Source organism: Ambystoma mexicanum, chromosome 7p, assembly GCF_040938575.1.
Source record: "Ambystoma mexicanum isolate Mex_15411 chromosome 7p, UKY_AmexF1_1, whole genome shotgun sequence".
NCBI lineage: Eukaryota > Metazoa > Chordata > Amphibia > Caudata > Ambystomatidae > Ambystoma > Ambystoma mexicanum.
This window is the reverse complement of record NC_090939.1, coordinates 157,143,532-157,170,775: the sequence shown is the minus strand read 5'-3', so window position 1 is coordinate 157,170,775 and position 27,244 is coordinate 157,143,532. Positions and strand designations below refer to the sequence as shown.

Genomic DNA, 27,244 nt, shown 5'->3' with positions numbered 1-27,244 from the left:
CTGTCCTGTATATAATTGCTTCCTGATGTCTCCTGCCATATTCTGTATAAAATGTAAGACATCTGACACTCTACTACATGCAGATTACATTACCTGCCCTGTCTGCACATACTGTATATAATTGTTTCGTGATGTCTCCTGCCATAATGTGTATGAAATGTATGATATTGTACAGCAATGTAACCAAAGCTGAAAAAGCCTTTTGCGCCCTGATACCTTCGGGTCTGGCGTGCATTATAAATATTAAAACAAACAAACAAACAGAAACAAACATTACGAGTCCCGTGGTAACCATGCCCGGTGCTTCCGGCGTGTTGCCGCAGGACTCATAACACTTTTCCGGCACCTGAGTTCCCGGTGCCACTGGGACATTACAAGTCCTGGCGGATCGGGAAGTCAGGCGCCGGAAAATGTTAGTCCCCATTCCCATGGAGACCCAAGGAAATGGGGACACGGAAGCACCGACAGCGGGTGGGGGCCGTTATGCCCAGCAGGTCAGACCTGCCAGGGTGCAATGGCCCCCGCCCGCAGGGTTGTAGTGTGACAGTTCAGAAATGGGTGCCAGTACGGTAAGCCGGGACCCATAATTCTGGACCCCCACACTTGTAATGAGGCTCGAGGTCTCTTAGTTTGATTACCTGGGTTGAGGTTTTCTTCAAAATGGTCCAGGCTTCTCTAGTCGGATAGAAACCAGCTTCCAAACCAACATGCTTCAGGCATTCGGAGAGTCACCCTTAAAATTGGGGTTGGATCATGGACCTCTGCTCTGTATATGTTGCCCAAGATGGGTGTGAGCTTTGGGGAAGCTCTAATCTTGGGCAGTTGCATGATGCCGAAACCAAGATCCTGAAGTCAATGTTGTGTCTCTCCATGGAACCTTTTGATCAGTGAGGAGACGAGCAACCATGATGCTGAGTTTCCAGCAACCTTAACACATCTGCTGCTATGGTTTAGGACTTGCGGCAAGTTTGAGCACTTCATATGAAAGGCACATCTGACGGAGATGAATAAATTAGCTGGGGTGAATGCCCTGCAGTAGCTGAAATATGTGAAGTGTTATTGACGAGACAGACTCAGGGATGTCATTTCACCAAAATGCCAGGGGTAGCGGAAGTGACATGACACGACCCTTGACCCCCTGGTGACATCACAGGAAGTGATGTCATTTGACCCCACCCCGAAGTGATATTGTGGGATGTGATGGAACATGACCTTTCACCCGTTTACAAAACAGGAAGTGCTATCACATAGCATTGTACAGTGCAAAAAATATGGTTACGATATTGCTATAATGTGATGTACATTTCATACAAGAATGGATCGCCATATGTATCGTTAAGATCAGTGTATATAGGCCCATATTACCAAATTACTGTGAATGCAAGCAGGCGTCCATGACCAAATGATAATGATGTGTTATTATATAGCACTTACGCTTAAGCGCTTTATATAGAAAAAATATACACCCAATATCACCCAACCTGTGTTGGTACTCATTTATCGACCACAGAAGGATGAAAGGCTGATTTGAGGCGTTTTAGAACAGACTAAATCAGTGACTCACCCCCTGAAGTGTGCCTGAAATAAACCTTTAATGAGTCTAGCAATTATTGTATAGAATTCCAGAAAGACACATTATTTGGTATTCCTAATCTTTCTTATTTAGGGTCAGTGCTGAAAGTGTTAGTCTTGTGTCACTCCTTTTCTTCTTTTTCTTCTTTTTTTAAAGGGGCTTTAACAAGAAAGCCAGTCACTCCAGAACTAAAGAGCCACATGGTGCTGGCCACAGCCCATGAGCTTACATTACAAAAAAAAAAGTTGTTTTCTTTTTTTTCTTTTTTTTTCTAGAGGCCGCAAGGGTGACCACAGAGGTCACAAGGGAGACCTCAGAGGTCGCAGTTGCGACCTCTGGCGACCCCTAAATGACGTCCCTGGACAGACTCCATGGAATCTCTGGGAATACCTAGAACACATCATACAAGAGGTGAAAACTCAGGAACTCAAGGGACGCTACTGGGAATTGATGCACAATTCAGGGACGTCATTTCACCAAAATGCCAGGGGTAGCGGAAGTGACATCACACAACCCTTGACCTCTGATGACATCACTCACTCCACCCCATCAAGTGACATCACAGTAAGTGATGGCACATGACCTTTCACCCTTTGACAAAACAGGAAGTGGCATCACATAGCATTGTTTATAAGTACACTATGAAAAATATAGTTACGATATCACTGTAAAGTTATATACATTTTATACAAGAATGGAACACCATATGCATCGTTAATGTCAGCGCATATGGGCCCATTTACCAAATTACTGTGAATGCAAGCAGACATCCAAGGCCAAACAATAATGATGTCTTATTATGTAGCACATGCGCTTAAGCGCTTCATATAGAAAAAATATACATACAATATCACCCATCCTGTGTTGGTACCCATTTATCAACCTCAGCAGGATGAAAGGCTGAGTTAACCTTGCTGGGAGCCGAACTTGCAACCTGCAAATCACACGCACATTCCTGCAGCGATCGCTCAATCCAATGAGCTGTCTTGACGGCTATAGCTATCAGAAAACCAGCCGCTCCAGAAACAAAGAGCCACATGCTGCTCACCCAAAGAGCCACTTGCTGCTGGCCACAGTGCAGGATCCTCTTGCAAAAAAAATAAAATATATATATATATATATATATATATATATATATATTTTTTTTTTTTCTTTTTGGGGTAGCAAGGGAGACCAGAGGGGTAGCAAGGGAGACCTCAGGGGTTGCAGTTGCGAGCCCTGGCAACCCCTAGATGACGTCACTGGCACAATTACATCCTTTGTGGCATGTGCACCAAGCGACCAAGAGACCACACCAAAGCGAACGATCACCACGGGCTATGACTGATCATCTCCCGGTCTGAGAGATGGAACACTTGTGAAAACCAGGCAAAAGCCGGAACGAAAAATGGAAATTAATGTTTTTCAGACGGCTTGCTTTTTCGTTGCCCTGGTGGCTTGCACATCTGCACTTACAGAAACTGGCAAGAGTATGTTGTCGAGCTTATTTTACAGTTTTAGAATTTCAGATGTCATAACAATTTAACATGATTTTTCAGAAAAAGTGCCAAATGTGTAAATGTGTTTTCACAAGTGAAGGAATCTCTGTTTATTAAGTGGTCAATACAATGCACAGCTAAATGAGATCACCCTTTGATCTAATGCAGCGGTACTCAAACAGTGGGGCGCGACCCCCTGTGAGGCCGCAGCCTAATGTCCAGGGGGTCGTGCACCCACAGTCTGAAAAGAAAAGGAAAACACTTTTTTTGAGTCTAGAGTCTAGAGTCTAGATTCCAGACTGAAAAAAAATACGTTTTTCAATTCTTGGCATCAAGGGTGTAAAAAGGTATAAGAGAAGCTACATGTATGTTTCTCAGGGAACACTTTCATATCAACATCTTCAGCTTGTGCACTTTTGGATTGGATTTAAACCACTCAACAATGACGGCTATGTATGTGTGTGTTGTGTGTGTTGTGTGTGTGTGTGTGTGTGTGTATGTTTTAGTTTGGATCCAAAAGCCAAACTGGACCTAAGAGGGCAAAAGAACCACAATAAACCATTTGCACAAAACTGTACCTTGTATTCTGCCCCCAAACCCCAAAATAAAAACCTCGCCTTGTAGCCTGCCTCTCTGACCCCCCCCCCGCCCCCCCACACAAGGCCCATATATGGCATCCTGCCTGCCCACCCTCCAAAACACAAAACTCATTACTGGCCTCCTGCCTTCCCACCACAACTCTCAGACCCTCAACGCAAAACGTATATCTTTGATCCCAGGTTTGGCAGATGCTGCCCATTGAAGTCAAATCATCTTCCCAGGATCACACATTCTAGAAAAATGGTGACGCCTGGGTAGGAATCCAATCTCTATTTTAGAAACTTGAAAACATAGCTCTTCTTCTGTAGCAATACCACTAAGTGTTAATTTTTCAATTTAAAGATTAAAATAATACTCTCTTTTCGTCAGATTCCTGATATTCCAAACCCTGCTCAATAGCTGTGGCTGTTTAAAAAGTATATTTAATACTGTTCTCTTTGGGTAAAAGGGTCACCATACCCTGCGCACTTGTAACATACTGAAACATTCCATTCAGCCTCTTTAAGTTCTAGTAATCCTGGGAATTGTTTCTTAGCACGCTGCGTGTTAGTGCCATTCTCAGTTTTTAGAGCATAAATGGATCATAGAGAAATACAGCAGCTGTCACTGATGTCCAGTAAAAAATACCATGCCCCCCACTTGGCCCTCGCAGTGCCAGTGCCAATTGCAGACTGTTTGGCTTTTTACTCAATTTAAAAAAAAATGTTTGCTCTAAAATGCAGCCTTTTAACCAATTATTTTAAAATAATTACCGGGAGGAACAATACCCCAAATCTCCCTTGATAGGTAAAGGCTCCCTCGCTACTCTCGGTGGCCATGTCATATCTGGGGGAAATATTTGCATGCTAGAGTTATCGTGTTTTGCCCCTTCTCATCAAATATTTATATCAGTCTGAAAAGTGACTTGTGACATTTTTAAAACCTGTTTTTGTAGGCCTGGATTCTGGCAGTACTCACTGGTCTGAAGAGACCTTTATCATTGCATTTGGCTTACTTCACGTGCTTAGAAGGGCAGGGGACTACAAGGAAATGTTATGAATGTATTTTCTTTGATAACAAGTGATTGACGGTGGCAGAACACCATCTAACTGGAATCTTTGTGAAGGGATGTTATATGTCAGCGCCTAGATGCCTCCGGGCTAAGTGCACTTAACAAATGTCAAATTAATTAAATAAATAAATGTGCAGAATGCGCTAAAGATTTGTAATGGAAAGTAGTATGATTTCCACTAAAGGCTCTGTGCCACATGCTCACATGCTCCGCTTCACATCATGGGATATGAAAGTGCACTGCGACTGCAAGAGGTGCAGCCCACATCCTGTTTGTATCGCTTTGTCATAAATTCACAGACAAGATCCTTAAACCTAGTGGAAGGGAGTCTCTAACAAAATAGCCATTTACGTAAACCAGGGGACATCCCGAGGGAGGGAACCCGCCTCCGCTATTTTGATTCCGAGAACCTTGGAAGTGGTTGCCTTTATCTAATGGCTGCGGTTTGCTTGATTGGGGTTCTCTGCGCTTCTCTAACAAACCTGAAGTATTTTCCTCTAATGTTGGTGACTGTGAGCGTGCATGGCATGGTACCACGCTTGTGCAACTTTGGTAACTTTGGGGGTGATGGATGAAATACAAAATCGAATTCAATTCTGAATGCCACAGTGAGTGAAGCTGAAGATACAACCTCCAACACCAGCCTTTTGTCCTGTGCCAGTCTTTTCTCCACTGAGCACATCCCAGTTCCTTTAACTGAAGATCTGCTTGTGATCTCCAGTAGACCACCTGCAGGGAGGTTTTTCAATTCTGTGTCAACCCGTCTGACAAATTAGAATGGTGCATGATGTGATCTCTTTCAACTTGGTTCCAGAGGGTAAAACAAAGGATAACAACTGTTCTTCCTTGCCACTGGTTAGTGCTCACGATCTAATCGCCATTAATTGTGGTATTTAGTTATCCGGGTGTAGCCACAAGGTGATCCAAAACCTAAATTACCCCTTGCGATTAGGGTGCAATTAGGAAGCCTTGAAAGCAAACAGAATCCGGCACATCTTCAAAGGCAACTCCAGGTTGGGGACGTGTGAATGTATCTGAATCCTTTGGCAATCATGGTAAACGATACTAAAGCCCGATCATCCAAGAGAAATTCAGTTACAACCATAATTCTAGCCATGTATTTGCACCCAGCCAAGGGCACTAAGCCAATCAGGTTGCTGGAAAAGTGGCAAAATCAGACTGTGTACCGCCTGCTTTTTTCAGCCATCCGAGACCCTTCCCCGGGTGGTGCCATCTTGTTTGTGTGGGCCTCCCCATGTCCCCACACTCCGAACCACCCCAAGAACATCCCTCAGTTTTTCTCCACCCCCTCCAACCTCCCTTACCTGCATTCCTCCTGCCCCTGCCTCTGCCATAGAAATGGAAAAGGGGATGCGTCCCTTTTCCTTTGGCGGCGGCATTCTTGTGTTTCAATTTCTTTACAGTGATTGAGCTCACGCAGTACACACGGAGCCCATCTCCCATTAAAAATAAAATATATAACTACTTGCACCCCGGGCAAAACCCTTGTCGGAGGTCCTTACATGATCTGTAACGGTCCAAAGCCCTTGACTATGCTCGGGCTGACTGGCCATATACGACCCCGATGCGGGGCGATTTCTACAGTCCACAAGGTTTAAGAGTTTGGCATGAGATCAGGAATTGTATAAATATCCTTGTGACTTCCTGTTTCTTTGCGGGTTTAGAGAGGGTGCAGGAGGATGAGTACGATTTGATCCGTACTTGGACAGAGACAAGTGGTTTAGTGAGAAAGATCGAGGGGTAGGGAAAGTTTGAAAGTTTGAACTTTTTGCATGAACAGACTTCAGCCATCAGCCATCAGTGCCAGGAAAAAGATCTAAATGAAACCAACATACACAAAATAGCAGGAATTAAAATAAGGTAATTTGAAATAAAAAATACATAAGAATCAAAAGAAAGGCCATTTGCTCATGTGGTGGTCATCATAAGTGCTGTGTGATGATGATAATTAAAATCAACACAAGGTTTGACCCTTCCCTAGATGTTTGTATAGGCGAACGCACGTACAGCTGACAGGTGACCTGAAAACATCCAGTTTAAACAATCAGGGATAATGCAACCGCCATAAAGAGTAGAATAGGTTGCGCCACACAAGCAGGGTGAGAGGTAGAATGCATTCACAAGATTCGGGAAGGGTTGCAGCATACACAGATAGAATTAGACAAGTAGCGTAGAGATGGACGTGCATGGGGACAGGTAGCAGCATACATGGGCAGGGAATAACATATGGCAGCATGCATTGCACAAGACACGGAAAACATTAACATGGTGGAGATTGTACCAGAATACTGCCATTTTAGACAGAACGATGTTCAGACCGATGCTCCGGCGTCAAGGCTAAGCAACGGGGCCCCAACAGGGAAATCAAACCACTAGATAACATTTCCCAGAAGCACACATCATGCAACCATACAGTTAATTAGTTTCTATTGATAGCAGCTTTTGATCTCCAGGTTCATGAAGTGCATCAAACACAGGTTAGAATACCATGAAACTCAATATATATAGGAAAATGAGTTCTGAGCAGTGGTCCTCTACCAAGTGATCGGAAGAGTTATAATTCATTCCTGGCTCAACTAGACAGCGCACCTGCTATTTCCTTGGTGCAGCCAGACAAACGGACAACGCCAAGGCCATGAGCACATTGGAAGATAAAGGTCTCAGGCCTGGGAAGGAGAAGGGAGTAACTTCTGAATTATAGCAGTCTGTTCATCTCTCCTTCCTCACCATGCACCCTGGAATCACATTAAAGTGCCAATGGTCGGATGAGCAAACCACCGACCAATTAGGATTTTGTCCGCCAGATTGACCACCATACAATAGTGCCAACCAATGTAAATCAAGTATGAAGTATAACATTTTTGGTAGGATGAATTTAGGAGGGGCCATCCGTTAAAGAATATCCAATACTATTAGCCTTCGCCTGCAGAATGTATAAGTATTATATCTCACTAACCAAAAGAGCAAGTGAATAGAAGTGTTTCCTTATCAATAACCATGATGCCGTTTATGACATGTTTTTTACATTACAGTGATTGAGAAGGCTTTTTTTGTATTCCGCCCAGGCCGTTGAGTTTGTTTTGTTATTGAGTTATCGATTATCGATTGGGACCACCTTAACAGCTGCCTTGTATGCTTAAAATAGGTCTGGGGTGGGAAAGGAAGGAAGGAAGGAAGGAAGGAAAGAAAGGAGGGAGGGAGGAAGGAAGGAAGGAAGGAAGGAAGGAAGGAAGGAAGGAAGGAAGGAAGGAAGGAAGGAAGGAAGGAAGGAAGGAAGGAAGGAAGGAAGGAAGGAAGGAAGGAAGGAAGGAAGGAAGGAAGGAAAGGAGGGAGGGAGGGAGGGAGGAAGGAAGGAAGTGGGGAAGAAAGGGAGGGAGGAAGGAAGGAAGGAAGGAAGGAAGGAAGGAAGGAAGGAAGGAAGGAAGGAAGGAAGGAAGGAAGGAAGGAAGGAAGGAAGGAAGGAAGGAAGGAAGGAAGGAAGGAAGGAAGGAAGGAAGGAAATATATAGGAGAATATAGGACAATTGCAGTTTTGAGGAATAATGTAGGTTCTTTGTAGTTGCGGTTATCTGATTTATTTAGTTTTTTTAAAGTTTTAGTTTTAATTTTTAATATTTTATCACAGGCAAACTATTAGTGTCGAGTGTAGAGAGGGGATGCTTGCTTTCAAACCGCCCTCTCCACAACCCTGATGTTGTTATTTTGTAGTGATGTGTGTGCATGTATGACAGATTGTACTGATTACCTTTGATTCCAGTCTGATGTAAAGAAATGTTTTGCTGATAGAGAATTATTGTCTTGCTAAAGGCTCCAAGGTCTCTCCTTTCTTGTCACATTCACTTAATTTGAGTAAGGTAATGAACTGTACAAGTGGGGTTGCTGGATCATGTATACATCTCTCTAAAAAACAGGTGAAATTGCTTAGCGCAGTGGAATGGTAAATACGCAGGGTAACACCACACATTTTAATTTGACAAGCATTACATGACAGTGTGGCATCTGTGGGTTTCCTTTTCTCAAAATTTGGTGATGGTGAAATTTAAAAGTGTGTGCTTTATTGATATTTTTTGCAAAGTTCTCTGTGTAGCGATATAATAATGTTGTTTGAATCCCAGTTTGGATATAGTAACAAAAAAGATGTTAGATATAAAATGGTAATCATATTAAAACATTTCCCCCTCTGCATGTCCTGTGATTATCTCCTATTTCTAAGTACAGTAATTATAATGGGGCAAATTGCATTCTGCTCTTTAGGGGAAAAAATGCCTTCTCAGTCCTCGCACTTCTACAAACTAAGAGCCAACATAATCATAAAGGTAAACAGGCCCAGTTAAGATATATGCCACCTTTGCCTTTTGTGATAATGAGGGCCCAGGGAGAATATGCTCTTAAGAGGGGTGTGACTGTGATCCAATAGTGACCCAAACAACACAGTAAACAAAGTCCAAAATAAATGGAATGTTCAATCAAGGTTCCATAAAAATGTACATACTTTAATCAAACACACCATCTGCAAGGAAACTCAGTAGAAACCACTGTTCAAACCCCATCCCTTTGGAAAGAACAGAGAATATGCAACAGATAGACGAATGTAGCAATCTGAACATGAATACAGGGGACATAGGCAAATAAAAAGGATATGTCTTTGGATGAAAAAGGTGCACATGTGACCTAACCAATCTCTACGGCCCAGAACGGAGCAAGGGGGCAGTTATTGGTTGATAGTACCTTGTTTTGTGTCTTTGTTGGATCATGAGCGTGAAACCATATTAGAGCAGTGATGCCAGCAGATCATGCTCAGTTCAAGTAAGGGGGATCATTGTGTGCAAGCATCAAGCAAGCATCAAGCAGGTTCAGATTTAGTAGCTCAGTGCTTTTCAAAGGGGATTTTGGTGAAGCAGGTTTGGGTGCTCACCAGGATCTGTTCGAAGTCAGGACGGGTCATGTCAAATTGTAATTGCTGGGAAGGGTTGAGTGACACTCATGTGGTTTGAGTTGGATGTGGTTTCAGTTGGCAGATGCTGGTGATTCGAATCAGGAACCCTGTTGCTCTGGTGTGTGGTTCAGCAAAGCGGCAGTTTGCAGTCAGGTCAAGTCATGGCTTAACCCCTGCTTTAAATCGGCAAGTGACTCTTGAGACAGGTCCCGGCATCAAGCGTTTAATTTCAGCCTAGCCATTGCCGGGCTAAGCAAGGACACGATGCAGCATTGAGCTGACTTGAGATAGAGACACTTGATTGAAGGTTTGGAGGAGTGCTGAAAAACAGCACTGGTGGGATCCCTAAATGTCAAATGCGCTCCAATATCAGTTTGACCTGCGTTGAGGCAGCAGAATGGAGAGCCTTTGCTGATCTGGTCCTCCAGAGGCTGTGAGGCTGTGGGACCCACTCCAGGGGCTCTAGGGCAGGATGAATAAATTCAGTGTCTGCTCCACCAGCATTAGGAGACTTTGGTGCAGACTGTCAGGTCCTGATCCGCAGGCAAAGGTCACCACTATTGAGCACTGGAGGGGGCAAGGGGTACAGCTTTTCTTTGACTTGGACTGCTAATTCCTCATTTTAGTGGTTGAGGGCTTTGTGAAGTACAACTCTCCCAAAAGAGGTCCAGTGAATACTTCTCATGTGTTGTTCTAGAGTAAATTGAATTGTGTGGGGTGAGACACCTTCTTTTAAAGGTAAAAGTCCACAGGTGACTGGACTAAAGCCGGCCTGCTTTAGGGGTCCAACCCCTGTTCTGGAAAGAAGTGGACTTTGCCCTGCTGATGTCACAGCCAAAGTGCTTTGTGCTACAGGAAGCAAAGGGGGCAGGAAAGAGAGCGAGAGCCAGAGAGAACCAAAATGGTGGAATCCTTCCTCAACAGTACATAGCTCTCCATGGCTACACTAAATTTGCCCCCTTCCCTTCTCAATAGGATCAAATGCCTCTTTAGTATGCAGCACCCTAGTGTGAGGATACTCCCTTTGAATATTTGTGCTCCTTTAATGGGGGGGCCCATGGCAGCTTCCTGTTCAGTGGCTGTCTCTGGCAGATGGTGTCACCTACCCTCACACAGAGATCATAGAAGAGGCATGGCCATTCAGGTTCCTGTCCTGTCACTTGACAGGACCAGCCTGTCTGGCCAGAATTCACATCCCCTTTAACAGCTGAGCTGGCTCACAGAGGCTGATACATGTGTGATATCAAATTGGATGTGTCTGCAATGATTATGAGCAATGCCATGGATCATGCCCTTACCCAATCATGGCTTATATTTAGAGTTTACCCTTTCACAGCATGGGCACTCATAATCACCATATTTTGGAAAAAGGGGTGCATGTCTTCAAATTCACCCCAGCTGTCAAAAGGGCACCTGAACCTGTTCTGTGCCACTGCAAGACAAAATAGGTGATATCTGGAAAGTTTAGAATTAATCTTAACATGTGGCATTTCTCTGGGCAACCCTCCAGATCACTATTCTTCACCTACCAAGCCATAACAAAGGGGAAAAGACCATATGCAAATCAGGCTTGGTCCCACCCCAAAAGGGGTAGTCCAGCCCGAACTGCTTGCTCACATCCTTTCTGCACAAGACCACAAACATCCCCAGACATACTGCAGCATAATCAGTGAGGGGTAGCTTGGGTCTCTAAGGTAAGCAGGCACGGAACCCACGTCTGGGCACACCTATCTCACTTGAGGTGACAAAGCAAAACAAAGGGGTGTTGGCTGGACAGTTTAGAAATAATCTTAAACTTCTGGCAATTGCTCTTGGCAACCCTCCACTCCATCGTTCTTCACCTGCCAAGCCATTAAAGAAAGGGGAAAGACCATATGCATTACTGGAGCGATTGTGACCTAACAAGTCTCCCAGTGGGCTGTGGGGCAGTTCAGTATCACAGTATCTGCATTCGGTTCTTGGTGGGCTGACACATCAGACCCAGGTCGAACGATGATGCAAGCTGAGCAGTCTCAGGCATGTAGGATCGTGGAGGTCCTGGCAGCTAGCGGGCATCAAGTTGGGTCGACTGCGGGTGCTCTGTACGGTCGAATGGTGGCGGTTCAATTGATGCAGATTGGGGCAATCCTGAGAACGCTTCACAGTAGGCCAAGCCAAGTCGGACTTTAACAGTCATCGAAGTAGTGATCAAGAGTGCGTCGATGTGCGATCAATGAGGAGGCAGTTCACTGGGTAGCTGGGTGATCTGTGGATGTTACCCCTAGGTATAGTCGACAAGTGACCCTCCAGACATTCAGTTCATGTTCCGTTAAGGGTAGTCGCTTCAGACCTAGCAGGTGATGTGCTTTGCTAGGCCATGATGCAGTGTTGAGCTGGTATAGATGCATCCCAATAGTTTGGCTGGTTGGAGAAACGCAGACACCAGCACCAGCACCTTCCCTATTGTTCAGGATGTGGGCACCACAGAGTAACCAGTTTGGGGCATTATGACAGGAAGCTTTGGCAGGTCTGGCCCTCCAGTTACTGTGAGGCCTTTGCAAAGGACTCAAGGACACAATGTCCCAGTTCAGGGTCTGCTCTTCTGGCACAGAGGACCTGTTGCAGAGTGGTTGGTCCTGGTCCACAACACTAGTCACTTCCGATGTTCCCTAGGAGTGCTTTGCTCCACAGGAAGTGCAGGAGACAGGAAAGGGGAGACTGTGAGAAACAAGATGCTGGAAGGTTTTGTCCAGAGTCCATAGCACGCCTGCCTATCCTACTATCCTACTACCGCCCCTTCCCTCCTACTGACAACAAGGACCTTTGGAAATGCAGCATCCTGGTGTGAGGCTACTCCTCCTGAATGGGTGTGCTTCTTTTGATACCTGTGCCCGGGCAGCTGCCTGCTGTGCAGCTGTTTGTAGGGGCGGGGGTTATCTGCCCTTCACAAAGAGAATCAAAGAGAGGCTTGGTCCTTTAGGTTTCTGTCCTGCTATGTGGCAGCATCGGCACCCTCTAACCCAAACACACATTCCCTTCCACAGCAAAGCTGACTCAAAGGAGCTGACACATGTACAATATCAATTGGGATGTGGCAGCCATGATCACAATTATCACCATGCACTATGCCTAAACTCAGGCATAGCTTATTCTTAGAGATTACCCTGCCCCCAGCATGGAGTGCTCGTGATCATCATAGTTTGGTTACAGGGAACAGATCTTAAATATCACCTGTTCTGCAATGACTGTGCTGCCTCTGCAGTGGTTGAGTTGGCATCTTATGAACATTGAACCTACTCTGCACCACAAGCACAGCGGGTGCTGAAGATCAGGCTACTGATGAAGCAGGGCACAAATGCACTATGCTTTTGGCATGGAGTTGTGACAAAGAGGTGATCTGTATAACAGATTGCCCCTTTGCAGAAGGAAACACTTGCATCATTTTATGTACTAAAAATCAAAGAGGCCAGGGCTTTGCACCCTTGTCAGATAGCAATTCCTCACATGTACACTATGTTTTAAGCATGGAGCTTGTGAAAAATCAATCTGATCAGCAGACTACCTTTTCAGGGATGGAATAACCTGCATCCTTCTTTTTATTAAGTAATACAAATTTAAAAAGCCAGGGATTTAGAACCTTGCTAGATGGCAATTCCTCTCACGCCCCACAGCCAAAGTGTTTGAGTCTCACCCTTCTAAGGGGTCTGGCTCATCCTCCTGGTGAAAATATCAACTGAGGCCATCTGCATTGCAGTCCCGCAACACAGGTTTGTGTTGGATGTCCATGCTCAATCGCTATAGGGATATGGCCCAACATAGTAGATTGAAATTCTCTCCCTGCAGGGCTATATGCCAACAGAGAGGTCTGTGGTCTGTTTGTTCAGTGAAGTGAGACCCTAAAATGTCAGGCTTCAACTTGCCTCCACCCAAACCACTGCAAACACCTTCTCAATTGTGGCCCACTTGCGCTCCCACTTAATCAAGCTCCTACTTAGATACACACAAGGTTGTTCTACCCCTTCTGAGTTCATTTGCACTAGCCCTGCATTGATACCAAATGTTCAGGTGTCTGTCTGAACGAAACACTCTTGCCCAGAATTTGGGATCTTTAGAACTGAGGCCTGGCACATGTCATTCTTCAAGCTCTGGAAGGGCGGCTGGAAGACAGTATTCAAAGTGACCTTCTTCAGCAGTTTCCTTGATGTCACATTATTGAGGGGTAGAGCAAGAGTCCCATAACCCTTAATAAAAGGCCTGCAATAACCTGCAAGACCGAGAAATGCTCTCACTTGAGCCAGGTTGGTAGGGATGTCCCAATCCACCATCGCCTCGACTTTGGCCTGGTGATGCTGTTTCTTACTGACAACCACTTTGTGTCCTAAGTAAGTCATAGTCCTCTGTGCTATCTGGCTCACAGAAGACTGGATAGCACACCTCGCGGACACAAGATCAGAAAAATGAGGGTTTACTGCATGGAAGCTGGTGCTCATGGAGTGAGGACGCGGAACTTTCGAGCTCCGGCCAAGCCCCGTAGTCTGATCCTGAACCAGGTGTTTCAAGCCCGCTGGGCTGCCCACCCGACACCCCAACCGAAGTCGAGACGAGGACCTGCGCTCCGCGGCTGCTCCTGACGAAAATCGGAGCCTGGGAGCCTCGATACGACGCTTTTGCTCACCTCCCCCCCTCTCCGAGCGACGCACTCAAAATGGCGGAGCCTGAAATCCCGCAGGGGGGCCGGCGAAACTCTACTTCCCGGGACCAGCCAAGCATCCACGCTCACTGCTGGTCGAGTGAAACCAACGAAGCGGCGGGACCGGTCGAATCGTGCAGCGCTGCCCGGAAGAATATCACTGAGGGACCCAGGACCCTCCCGGCGAGACTCTCTGCCCCGCGTCCTGAGCGCTTACGGCGGGCGGGACGCAGAGCTGCTCCTGCTGAATCCGGGGTCCGCCCGCTGAGACCCTCTCGGATCGTAATGGGGAGGGCTGCGGGGATCCCCTGGTCTCCTGGTACACGAGGCCCACTGCAACAACACGCGGGGGACCGCACTCCGGAACCAGCACCGGAGACACCGTGGACGCCCCCCAGCCCGGCCCGGCGCTCCACCTCGACGAACAAAACTAGGGCTGGCCCGCCCCCCTCGAGTCGGTCCTCGCCCCACAACAAAAAGGCGGGTCGACCCGACAGACGGACCATCCTGCCCCCCCCCCTGCGGGCCGAATAGAGAGCAGGCCGGGGAGAGGCATACACCCTGAACGAGGCCAACCAGATCCTCACAACAAGCGAAGGGGACCAGAGACCCTACGATGTCTACCTCGAGGGGCAAGGCCAAGAATGCCACTATGGACCCTTTCGTCACCCCAAAACTCCTTCCGAGCGCCCAGTCCACGCCTAAGAGCACAGCTGTGCAGACCAGCCTGGACGGGCGCGACAAGGACAACCAGGTACTCGAGGCGATTGCTGCCCTAAGAACATTTATTGACACAAAAATTGGCGAGGTGAAGGCTGACATCCAACTCATAAGACAAGATGCCCGCAACCTGACGGAAAGAGTCACCAACATTGAAACCACCCAGAAGGACATCGCTGAGGACACACAAGACCTCAAGGCAGAGGTGGCGGACCTTCGGAGAAAGGTGAGCTACTTGGAGGCAAGATCTGAGGAGGCGGAAGGCCGCGCCAGGCGCAATAATATTAGGATACTGGGCATTCCTGAGGGAGATGAGACCACGGACCCGACGGCCTACATAGAATCCCTAATACAACAGGAAATTGGGGCAGAAAAACTCTCCCAGGGCTTCGCTATAGAAAGGGCTCACAGATCGCTTCAGAGGAAACCCCCCCCGGGCTCCTCTCCTCGCCCCATCATAGCGAAGGTCCTCAATTTTCGGGACCGTGAAGTGATCCTAAAGTTCTCGAGAGAGGGCGGAGAGATAGAGCGGAACAATTCAAAGGTCGCCATTTACCCTGATTATACGCAGTCTGTGCAGCGAGCAAGGAACTCTTTTGTCCCAATCAAGGCTAGACTGAGAAAACTAAATCTAAAATACATGCTGTTGTATCCCTCCAGACTGAAAGTGATTTACAAGGGAAAAGCGATTTTTTTGGAAACCCCAGCCGCCGCCACCATGTGGCTGGAACACAATAACCTGGCGGATGTCCCCCCTGAACCCACCCATGAGAACTGAACTGAAAGCATAAGGGGTGACGGACCGACGCCTGGACACCAATACCCCTGAACCAGCACTGTACACCATCACAAGAGTGTACATTATTACTGAGGAAACTACATTGAGGACATCAAGTGACTACGGGGCCCACCCGGCCTCCCGCTCATGGGCACACAGCACGCACCCACGCAAGACCAGTGCTGGCTAGTTGCCGGCACGAACTCACTCGTGCTAGAAACCCGGACGGGGACAGACAGCACGAGAGCCCCCGAGCACTGCCCCCCCTTGGCAGTAGCTGGGTGCACCAGTTATGGTTATTTTTGTCTAGTTTCTGTTCTGACTGCACTCCTCATGAAGACTATCCTCCAATCCACGGAGGATCAAAGGCCAGAAACCGGAGCCTATCACCCCATGCAAGCAAATCGAAGCATGATATCTAACAGTGGATGCCCAACCCAGGAAATGGGCGGGGAGCCTCCCACATCCATGATTAAGGCCAAGCAATGGCAGCACGCTTCAGAATAATCACATGGAACGTCAGAGGGATGGGATCCTACCTGCGAAGAAATAGAATACACTCCTACTTGAAAAGGAAGAAGGTATCGTTTGCCCTCCTGCAAGAAACGCCCCTTACATCCGACACCACGAACAAATTGGCGGACTACTGGGGCGGCCAGGGCAGTGGATCCTCTTACTCGAAGTACGCACGCGGCGCATACACGTGGGTGAGTCCTGACACACCCTTTCACCAGATGGGGATGGAGACGGACGAAGAAGGCAGGTATGTGATAGTCTGGGGTATGCTGGAAAATTCCCGACTATGCATAGTCAACTCATACTTCCCACAACATGGCATACCCTCTCACCTCAAGCGGATATGCGCCAAAATGGCACACCACAGGGAGGACGCCCTCTTGTGGGGGGGAGACTTCAACTGCGTGATGAACGAAGATGCAGACAGATCTTTAACGCCGCGCACCCCCAACGCCCCTGCTTCCCGCGCTCTCCGCAATGTGGTTGCGGACTTGCACCTGGTTGACGCCTGGCGAGACCTGCACCCCACCGACAGGGCCTACTCATTCTACTCCGTCCCCCATGATTTACACACCAGGATAGATCACCTCTTCGTCGACAACGCACTGATACCGCTGGTTGAGTCGGCGAACTACCTGGGAAGATCGATTTCGGACCATTCTCCTCTCCTGATACAGCTCCATCTAAGAGGCCCGCGACCACCTATCCCAATGTGGCGCATGCCAACTGAAACCCTAACGGACCCTGCATTCAAGGAAACTCTAGGAGAGAAACTAGAAGAGTACGTAAGGATCAACAAAGGATCGGTCCAGAAGTGGAGCACATTCTGGGAAGCCATGAAGGTGGTAACGAGGGGTGAGATAATAGCTGAGGCAGGTGGGATCCGGAGACAACTAAGGAAGGGACTGGAGGACAAGGAGGATGAGATCAGGCAACTGGAAGATGCTTCGCCTCCGACCGCTGCCAGGGAAGCCAAACTGAAGAACATCAGGGAAGAATGCAGGACAGCCTGGGATAGGCTGTCCAAGTTCGACTTTTCCACGCGGACCCTGCGGGCACACAAAGAAGCGGACAAGCCCGGCAGGATACTTGCCTGGTTATGTAAGAGGGAGAACCCAAGGCAGGCCCTCAAAGAGATCAAAGACGAGAGAGGCACAACACAAAGAACGCAACAAGCGATAAATGAAGTCTTCTCAAGCTTTTATGCCAGACTTTATACCCACAGCGAAAGAATCCCTGAAGAAGACATAAGAGACACCCTGGACGAAATTGAACTACCCAAGCTGAGTCAAGAACATCGAGCTGCGCTAGAGGAGGCCATCACACTAGAAGACATATCGGAAGCGATCAGGTCCCTCTCCACCAGCAAGACACCCGGGACGGACGGCCTCACACCAGAATTTTACAAAGCTTACGAGGAGACCCTAGCCCCGATATTACACGAGGTCTATTCGGAGGCATATGAGACTGGAACCTTGCCGAGCAGCATGAGAGAGACTCTCATAATACCAATGCTCAAACCAGGCAAACCACCTGATGAGTGCGACTCGTATCGCCCTTTGGCCATGCTGAATTACGATGGCAAAATCCTCACGACTATACTAGCCAAGAGGCTCTCGAGGGTGATAGGGTCACTGATACACGAAGACCAGAACGGCTTCATCCCAGGACGCAACACCACCGCCAATCTGAGGAGGCTCCAACATGTCATGGCACAAACAATGGAGGGCAAGGAGGACCTAGCGGTACTCTCACTCGACGCCGAAAAAGCCTTCGATTCGATATTTTGGGAGTGGCTGATCCTGACCCTGAGAGAGTTTGGTCTAGGGGAACACTTCATTCGATGGGTCGAGGTACTCTACAACGACCCGGTGGCTCGGGTGAAGACAGGTGGAGTGGTATCAAGAGCATGGCCCATCCAAAGAGGAACCAGACAAGGGTGCCCTCTATCGCCGATGTTGTACATCCTGGGCCTGGAACCAGTGGCAATATATTTCAGGAAGCAATTGTTCGACTCTGGCATCAGCATTAGCGGAACATACAACATAATTTCCCTATATGCCGACGATGTCCTTCTATACCTCAAGAACCCCCAAGAAACCGCTCCCACAGCACTAGATGTCCTTGATAACTTTGCCAAATACTCGGGGATAAAATTTAGCAGACGGAAGTCATGTGCCTTCCCCCTTGCGGGACTCAGAGGACGAGACATTGAGGAGCTACCCGAAATAGGGATCCAGTGGCAGCCGGAGGCCTTCCGCTACCTAGGTTTAACTATTATGCACACTCCAGCCTCCACCCATGAGCGTAACACCGAAGCAGCAATGTGCGGAGTCCGAAGGTCCATCAAATTCTGGTCAAAGCTCCCCCTCTCAACGATGGGTAGAGCTGCAATATCCAAAATGATTATACTCCCAAGATTCCTCTACTATTTCACCAACATTACTCACTACATCCCCCCGCCCTTCTTCCGGAAACTGGAATCCCTGGTTAGGGACTTCCTTTGGGGTCAGTCCAGACATAGACTCGCCCTGAACATCCTCACGCTCCCCCACACCGAGGGCGGCATACAGCTACCCGACTTCCAGAGATACTATCTCGCATCACAACTAACACATGTAACAAAGTGGCTCTCGGATGAACCCTCTGCTGAGACTGGCCTCCTTCGCCAACTGACTGGGCCTGTGCACCCTAAGGAGTTAATATGGGGCTCGCAAGTGGGCCCCCCCGACCCGCCCATGATAGTAATCTTGGGGAGGCGGGTCTGGAACAGGGTCAAAACACTACTAGGCCTCCATCACCCGTACATGCCCGAAATTCCCATGTTGACAGATGTATGCAGGACCCCCATCGACCTCCCAGTAATGAGGAGCTGGGAGACTTGTGGCCTCTACACATGGGGAGATATGTTTGATGAAGGAGCCTTTAGGGACTTTGATTCGCTGCAACTAAGGGACGGACTCTCTCCGGGACAATTCTTATTTTATCAGAGGGTGAGGCACGTAGCCAAGACCAAATGGAACACATGGCCCGAGGAACCAGAGACCCACCCCCTTGTTCAGGAGATGCATAACTTGAGCGATGGATGGAAACCGACATCGCGGCTGTACGCCCAGATAAATGACCGAACCAACCCGAGAGGAGCGCGCCTGAAAGAGAGGTGGGAGGCCGACATAGGGACGGAAATCACGGAGGAGGAATGGGCAAGAGCCCTGCTGTACCCGAAGGAGGTGTCACGGAACGCCAGGTTCAGAATGATCCAGTTGAACGTCCTTTACAGGACCTACATGACCCCGCACAGGATAGCCACCTTCAACAACAAGATTCGTCCGACATGCCCATGGTGCTCCTCCGAACAAGCTGACTTGATCCACATGTTCTGGGCTTGCCCCAGATCTCGGAAGCTCTGGCTCGCTGCTGAGCAAGCCTGCAGGAGAGCAGGGCTGGAAAAGTATGAATGGACACCTAAGGAATGTCTCCTGGGCACTCACCCGAGACTTGGTAAAATCAAACATCTAGTGAAGCTCATGGACATGGCATCCATTCTTGTGAAAAGAACAATAGCGATGGCCTGGAAATCGCCCGCAGGCCCCAGATACGGGTCCTGGATCAGGGAAATGGAGAGATGGACCATGGCCGAGACCAGGGCCTGGGAGGAGGGAAACAACAGAGGCGGGGACAATGTGAGCACAACACTGGAGTCCTGGAAGGCCCTCATGAGAGACATGATCTTCTCGACAGACTTTAAACCCCCCTGAACGGCCCAACAGGACACAAATTTCAGGTAAAACGTTATGATCGGATCAATGTGCCCGAGTACGTTCCAGGTGCGGTGCTTCGTAGCGGCTACAAAGAGGGGTGGCCCCGGCCCTGAACTATACACACAGAATAAAGACCATGTCACGATTCCATGGGAGTGGACAGTCAAAGTTGTTATTATTGTTAATTTTGTTAGTTTGTTGTTATTTGTTGTTCTCTTGGCTGATACGACACAAGATCAATAATATAAAGCACACCCCGTGCCCTACTGTTATGTATACGATTACAAATGCCAATAAAAACATTTAAAAATAAATAAATTACTGCATGGAAGCTGACACTATTTTAGGTTTCATTAGGGACACTTGTAACACAATGTCTAACAGGGACCCCATTGAAAGAATTAAACCGCTGGAATTTCCCATATGTAAAGAAGTGAACAGGAAATTACATGCTACAACTCTAGGACACTATTATAGACTTCAACGTATACACAGGGGACTACGTATCCCATTGGAACCCACATACTGCAAGGAAAATAAGGACTTTGTGAAGAAGTGGGAAAAGATTCTTAATAAATCCTCTTAGACTTGATTCTATTAACCATTCAGGAACTATACAAATATGTAGATAATTTAAATAAGGAACTTAGTGACTTACAGGCTGAACTTAGCACATTTATGACTCAAGATCACTGATATCAATACTAAATTAGATTCATATCACTCAGAACTAGAGCAGAAAAAGATCTGAAAGTTTAAAAGTGATACATATGATTACATGAATAACGAGTCTACACGTTGATGGACAAATGCAAACCAACTATTTTTAAGAACAACAGTAGCAATTTGTCTACTCCATCCAACTCTGATAGTGAAAGCACAACTTACACTAACACTCAAGGGGCCACAGCTATCAACAAACCTACCCCACAAACCAGTGGGATAAACCCACCTTGCCGGTTGGCAAAATCTTTGCAGGAAGAAGGAACACAGAAAAAGAACCCACAGGGGGTACAGACACAGGGCACAGTCTCGGAACACAGATTACAGAAAACGAGAACCTAGTCATCAACTTATCTACTAGGATACTCAATGAGCAGGAAATCAATACTTTACAAAAAGGTCATAGCTTTGTCCCCATCTTTAGCTCTACTCTTCTTGATACACGAGTTCATATATTTTGATTTATCTGCAAATTTAAACAATGTTGTTTCTTTGCTGATAAAGAGAATAATATAGACAATATCATGATCCCAACAGATGAAGAAGTACCCTACACGAAATTTAAACCAAAAGCAAATGTATACCACCCATCTCAGTTCCTAGCATTGGCAACTTTAAAAATGTATACATAACAGATTTCAAGAATGTATCATTCCGACCACCTTAATATATAAATATGAAGAGGACTAAATTGGCCCTTATTTGTTCGCTGTATAGTGACACTACCATCACTATACGACCAGCAGATAAGTGAGGAGCAATTGTGATTTTAAATACTACCGATTACAATAACGAATGCATGAGACAACTAGGTGTTTCCTCCACATATATGCGTCTGGATAATGACCCCATAGTGGAGATCCTCCACACTAATCTTAAATCCATCCTCGATCAAGCTGAAGAACTGGGCTGGTTTAACAATAAGACTAAGATATTTCTATGTAAGTCACATTCCATCAATTTATCTTTTACCCAAAATTCACAAAGGACTCGACAACCGTAGTCCTATTGTTGTCGCTACAAACAGGATTTGGCACCCCTTGAGGATTTATATTGGCGACTTTTTGCAGCCTTTAGTATAAAAGAACAGCACTTATATCAAAGATACCACCCATTCCCTCACGCCCCTATCCATTATACATTACAAACCTAGCACAATTCTTATCACCTTAATTGTGAAGAGTCTCGTACACCAGCATCCCACAGGATTTGGGTCTAAAGGCTTGGAATGGGTTTGCTTAAAGTAAGGAATTAATTCTCATTTGACTTGAGTTTATTTCCCAGAACACCTGATTTAGTCCATGAGTGCCACCGTGGCTCGATCTTATGCCAATACCATCATGTTTAAATTTGAAACTGACTATGCGTTACAACACCCCATGTGGCAAAGATATCTCAGATGCTGGGGACATTACATAGATGACATCTTTGGAATTTGGCAAGGTCCAGTGGTATCCCTTCAGAATTTCATAGGTTACCTCAATCTCATCAATTTTATGAGACAAGTCACTATGGTGATTGGCTTCCCCCATATACATTTCCTTGACATGTCTCGTTACACCCCACATCAATGGGTTCAAGACAAACATATACAGAAGACCCACAGCTAGAAACATTCTACTGCACAGGCTAAGCTTTCATCCTACTAATCTCATTAAAACCTGATGTATAGCCAACTTTTGAGGGTTAGGAGGATAGTTAGTGACGATGAACAAAGCAAACTCAAAATTGCAGAATAATGAAATGGTTCCAACAATGTGGTTACCCTGGCAATTAACTTCTTCCCTTAAGAGATAAGGTGCTCTCCACTCTGACTGCAAATAGCAGAGGGAACAGACCTGACCTTACATTTGTATCTGCGTACTCCATGCAGAGTAATAGAATAAGATGCATTATTTCTAAACATTGGAACATTATCATGACTGACATTGGTCTAAACCCACTATTTATGCAACCATCTGTCTTTACTTTCAAAAAGAGTCACAATTTACACAATATATTACTTGACACTAAGGGGTCTGATAGGTCCAGACAAACAGTGTCTAGGCCATGTGGAACTTTTCTCCAATTGTAATAACGTTGTTAATGGAGATATTGTGTATTATCCTAGAACAGGCGAAAAAAACAGATTGAAACATTTTGCTGCCTGCAATACTTCTGCCATTAGTTATGCTTTTAAAGGCCCATGTGGCATATATTATGTTGGACAGTCTAAACGCACAGATAGGATCCGTTGGAACAAACACTGGTCCAATATGCAAATTGGCTGTTAACACAACACTTCCTTGAGCATCGCCATCAACTTGCACAGATACTTTCCAGATTCTTGAAGTCATTGCATGCAAACCTCATGAAGGCATCCACAAACGGCTTAATTGTAGAGAAGTATTTTGGATACACCGGTTGGACCCATTGGCCTCTGTGGGCATACATGAAGAACTGAACCTGACAAGTTTCCTATGATATCATGCTGAACCTGGGGTGGTTGCAGTGCACATTGGAACTATTGATATTCTTGATTTGTCTTCATGCATGGTTTATTTGCTACAACTAGTGAACATGTGCTTAGGGTCCACATGTTTTGCTTCTACCATTACCTGATAACCATGAGGATTTATCCTTTCTTGCTTATGTACCGCTTGGGTTTCCCTTCCTTCCACATCTTGTCTTGCTCACTGATCGAATCTTTCTTATGGATTTGCAGCCTATCTGCATTGTTCAAACATGCCTTTGCTTTTTTGACCCTCTCCTTGTATGCCATTACAACTTACTTACTATTCGTTGATGCCTGTTTGGTTTATCATTCCTATAGCTGTTATATCTGTCTGTATTGACTCGACATACCTTTGGATTTTTGACCCTCTCCTTGTAGTTATTAAAGTTATTCTCTTTTTTTATACTTTGACATCTGTTTGGGCATCCATCCATTAAGCTGTTGGAGCTTTCTTATGCCTCTCACACTTTACATTCTTCACATTGGTTCACCTCCTCTCTCCATTGTGTCTTCTGTGTCTCATTTTTCTTACTATCATTCACTAATTACTTATTACATCTATCTTTTTCCTCTGTCCGTTCTTACAGTTCCACGCCTTTGTGTATACCCTCTCACGCAATGACATCATCATGCTCTCCTACCTCCATTCTTTTGGTATTTATGTTGCGTGCTTCCCGGGTGAGGTTTCATACACCCTTAACACCCCGACACACCTCTCATCTTCCTTTCGTATATTTTTTCACTTTTGTTAATTTCTCTCATTTTTTCACCATCATTTATTTAGATTGTTCTCCTGCTGATCTTCATGAATGGCGTCAGTGCATCATCACATTTGTACATGATGACATCATCACGCTCACTGTACTCCTTTGGCTAGCTTTTACGCTGCTTGCTCCCTTGCATTTGAATGCTGACTGGCCGGTCTAGCGGTCCGCTTCTAGCTCTATCTTGTGGTTTTCGGTGAGTTTGCGGCAATCTCTGCTTCATGATTGTGTTTGTATTCCTCACAGTTGTTTATACTGACTGGTTCTTTTTCCCCCTTTTTTCATACTTTCTGCCCTTTAAACAGACTCTTGGAGACCATTTGGCTATTTTACAGAGCTACCATTCTTATTGAGATTGATTTTCATTATAATGGTTATCTTCATGTATTTTAGTGTATTGAGTCTTGTATGGTAGACATTTTTTTCTTTTACCTTTATACAAAGGCTGACCTCTTATTTCCCAAGAGAGAGGTATTGAGCTGTTTTTGTTTGGTTGTGTGTATACATTTTCTTGTTTACATTGCTGTCTATCTTCTACATGTATTGATCAGCCAATTTTGTTCATTTGCCGTCTTTTCATAATTGATGATGGATTGTACTAACATGTTGTATTTTCTCCCTCCACATTGTTTCTTTAACTTTTTCTCATGATTACTTTGTCCCTTTTCTTGTGCTTTTATTGTTTGCATTCAGATGTGCCCCAATGAAGGATACTCGGATATCAGAAATGCATTGACTAGGACTTCTGCTCTCCTCTGTTTTTTTTACGTTAACTTCAAGTTTGCAACTTTAAAGACTCATGAACATTTGTGTTTCTATCCTCAGTATTGGATGTACACTGCCTATGCTGCACCTCTCATGTGAGCACACAGTATTGAAGCCTATCTGCTTCAATCTACTCTTAAAGTTTAGACTTGTTTCAGATTGGATAAGTGATGTTCCCAGGAGTAGCAGAATACTGCAACATCATCTAGGTAGGTAACGCTGAAGTCCTGCAGCCCTGACAGCACCCCTCCAACCAGGTGGTTAACCATCCTCTGAAAGGTGGCAGGGACATTCTTTAGTCCAAATAACATGACAGTGAATTGGTAGTGGTCTTCGGGAGTGGGCAATGTTGTCCTCTCTTGGTTGATCAGTTTGACTGAACTGCCATTGCCCTGCCACGAGGGTCGAAGGTACTCATGAACTTGGCAGGGCCTAAACTGTCAATCGGTTTTTCTGTCCTAGGGATACCCCATCTTGGTGACAAGGCTGAGCCCCTGGTAGTCCACACAAAAAAGGACTTTGGTGTTCCTACTACTGGACTTTTTAGGCACCAGTGGTTTGGGCAACCCTCCAGACATTGTTCTTCACCTGAAAATCCATTACAGAAGGAGAAACACCATATGCAAATCAGGCTTGGTCCCACTCCAAAAGGGGCAGTCCAGCCCGAACTGCCAGGTCACATCCCTTCTGCAGGAGACCTTCCTGCCATCACCTTTTCGTTTTGCTAAAGTCACCCCGAGTGGGACGGTTATGCCCAGACGTGGGTCCCGAGGCTGCCGGGCCTAGAGACCCAAGCTACTCCTCACTGTGATGCCCAACAAGGCTGAAACATGTCTGGGGATGCTTGTTGTCTCGTACAGAAGGCGTGTGACCCGGCAGTTCGGGGTGGACTGCCCCTTTTTGGGTAGGACCAAGCCTGATTTGCATATGGTTTTTCCCGTTCTGTAATGGCTTGGACGGCTGAAAAACAATGCTCTGGATGGTGGCCCAGAGCTGTGCCCGTGGTTATGATTTATTCAAAACCTTCCAGCCATCACATATTCGTTTTGCTAAAGTCACCCCGAGTCGGACGGGTATGCCTAGATGTGGGTCCCGAGTCTGCCGGGTCTAGAGACCAAAGCTACTCCTCACTGATGACGCCCAACAAGGCTGAAAAATGTCTGGGGATGCTTGTGGTCTCATGCAGAAGGGATGTGACCTAGCAGTTCGGGCTGGACTGCCCCTTTTGGGGTAGGACCAAGCCTGATCTGCATATGGTTTTTCCCCTTCTGTAATGGCTTGGCAGGTTCAAAAACGATGGTCTGGAGGGTTGCTCAGAGCTGTGCCTGTGGTTATGATTTATTCAAAACCTTCCAGCCATCTCCTTTTCGTTATGCCACAGATCAAATAATGACATCAAACAGACATTAAACTGCTGCAAAAGGAAGACTAAATATAAGTATCTTTAAACTTCTCATTTGATAAATGTGTGTTCATGCTACTTTAGTTATTGACTTAAGCATTAGCTCACTACCTACCAGAATGCCACAATGTCTACTGTCCGTGCTGGTGTAGATTGCAGCTCAGGGAAGTTGTACAGGCGGCTTGATTCCAACAATTGGAAGCATGTCCACAGATCCTGTTTTAGAAATGTTGAACTTTGATCTATTGCAGTTCAACCAGTCTCTAGCTGCTGTCATATCTTACGAAAGGATGTTTCCTGTATTCCACTCAGAATTAGGGTAATTTGGGAGGGAGTAGCCAGTTGCTCTGCGGGACAGGTCAATGATACAGAGTCCTGTGATAAGAGCTTTAAGATCACATGACTTGCATCCAGAGTGTAGGTCTAGTGGCACGATAACAAACATACATAGGGACACATGAGTGAGAGTCAAGGCCGGGGAGAACTAGGGTTAGTTGTGGGGGCTGAGGAGTGCCTCTTGCATGGCTCTAGATGTCTCGGATGCTCGACACAAAAGATTTCTTCCAGAGCTGCCGCCTATAGGCTGTTTGGAACCAGAGCCTTTTAAGACGTTGTCACTGAGATTCTCTAGGAAGATGTTGCTATGCTGGAAACTCATGATAAGCAGGTGTGGTAAGCAGCACACCACATCAGACTTGCGTATTGTTTATCTCTTACTCAAAGGATCAAGTGTACTTTTATTTACTTAACGTGTTAGAGTTTGTGCACATTAATAATTGTAACCATGCACCTCAGAGAGGAGCTATGTTTCGGTGATACAGCAGGACAGCACTGATCTGGGGAATGAATGCATGTCCATTCATTGAAATTCAGATTGACCTTTGGCATACGTGGTGTGCTTTACGGCGGATAGGGAGATTGCATTGAGGCAGAATTTGTAGAATTCAAATTCGTCCAATTCCTATAGATAAATTTGGCTGCAACTATACATGGG

The 27,244-nt window shown here is 46.2% G+C and overlaps 1 protein-coding gene across 1 annotated transcript in view; it reads left to right on the top strand.

Moving 5' to 3' along the window:
- The window catches only part of LOC138525775 (cell surface glycoprotein CD200 receptor 1-A-like), a 273,977-nt gene that overhangs the window by 97,059 nt on the left and 149,674 nt on the right, over positions 1–27,244 (top strand). The window lies entirely within an intron of this gene.